Source organism: Pygoscelis adeliae, unplaced genomic scaffold, assembly GCF_000699105.1.
Source record: "Pygoscelis adeliae isolate BGI_AS28 unplaced genomic scaffold, ASM69910v1 Scaffold155, whole genome shotgun sequence".
NCBI lineage: Eukaryota > Metazoa > Chordata > Aves > Sphenisciformes > Spheniscidae > Pygoscelis > Pygoscelis adeliae.
The window spans coordinates 3997605-3998597 of NW_008824932.1; positions in this window are offsets into that span (position 1 = coordinate 3997605).

Consider the following 993-nt stretch of genomic DNA (forward strand, 5'->3'; position numbering starts at 1 on the left):
CCCCCGCCAGCGAGCAGGCTGGGGGGGCACAAGAAGCTGGGAGGGGACACGGCTGGGACAGCTGACCCCAACTGACCCAAGGGATATCCCACACCATATGACATCGTGCTCAGCACATAAAGCTGGGGGAAGAAGGAAAGGGGGGACGTTCGGAGTGATGGCGTTTGTCTTCCCAAGTCACCGTTAGGCGTGATGGAGCCCTCCTTTCCTGGGGATGGCTGAACACCTGCCTGCCCATGGGAAGGAGTGACTGAATTCCTTGTTTTGCTTTGCTTGTGTGCGCAGCTTTTGCTTTACCTCTTAAACTGTCTTTATCTCAACCCACGAGTTTTCTCACTTTTATTCTCCCGATTGTCTCCCCCATCCCACCGGGGCGGGGGGAGTGAGCGAGCGGCTGGGTGGGGCTGAGTTGCCGGCTGGGGTTAAACCACGACAGGGTGGTACAGAATAAAAGCTGACATGACGTGCCATGCGGATGGGTACGTCAACGCAGGCGACACAACCCACTACAGCCGTGCAGCCCCTGAGCAGAGGCTGCTGGAGTCCTGCCCGGGACACGCGTGGGCGGGCAGACCCATGGACTTTTCCCTGTTCAAACGCACACGCTTTGAGGCCATTTGGACTCTTTTTCTTTTGAGCGCGGCATGATCAGCACTAAAACCAGCAATCTCTGTGGATTCCCAGGGTGTGTATATCAGCACCAGGAGGTGACCGGGGCTATCGTATATCACAGTCTCATTATTGGTGCTTCTACCTTTGACTGTTGCCCTGTGTTGGAAAGCTCCTCGTCAATGCGCAGAGACGCTCAGGGCTTGTCCAGCGGCCATTTGACCTAATTTAGAAACCGTCCTGAGAATATTTTTCTCAAGGCTGAAGCATTAACTTGTAATGCTTCAATTACAGGCGAAATATGATACAGCACATGTAAATCCATAAGCCATATTAATCACACTTTCAGAAGCACAGTTCAGACTTCCTTGCTATCTCCACACT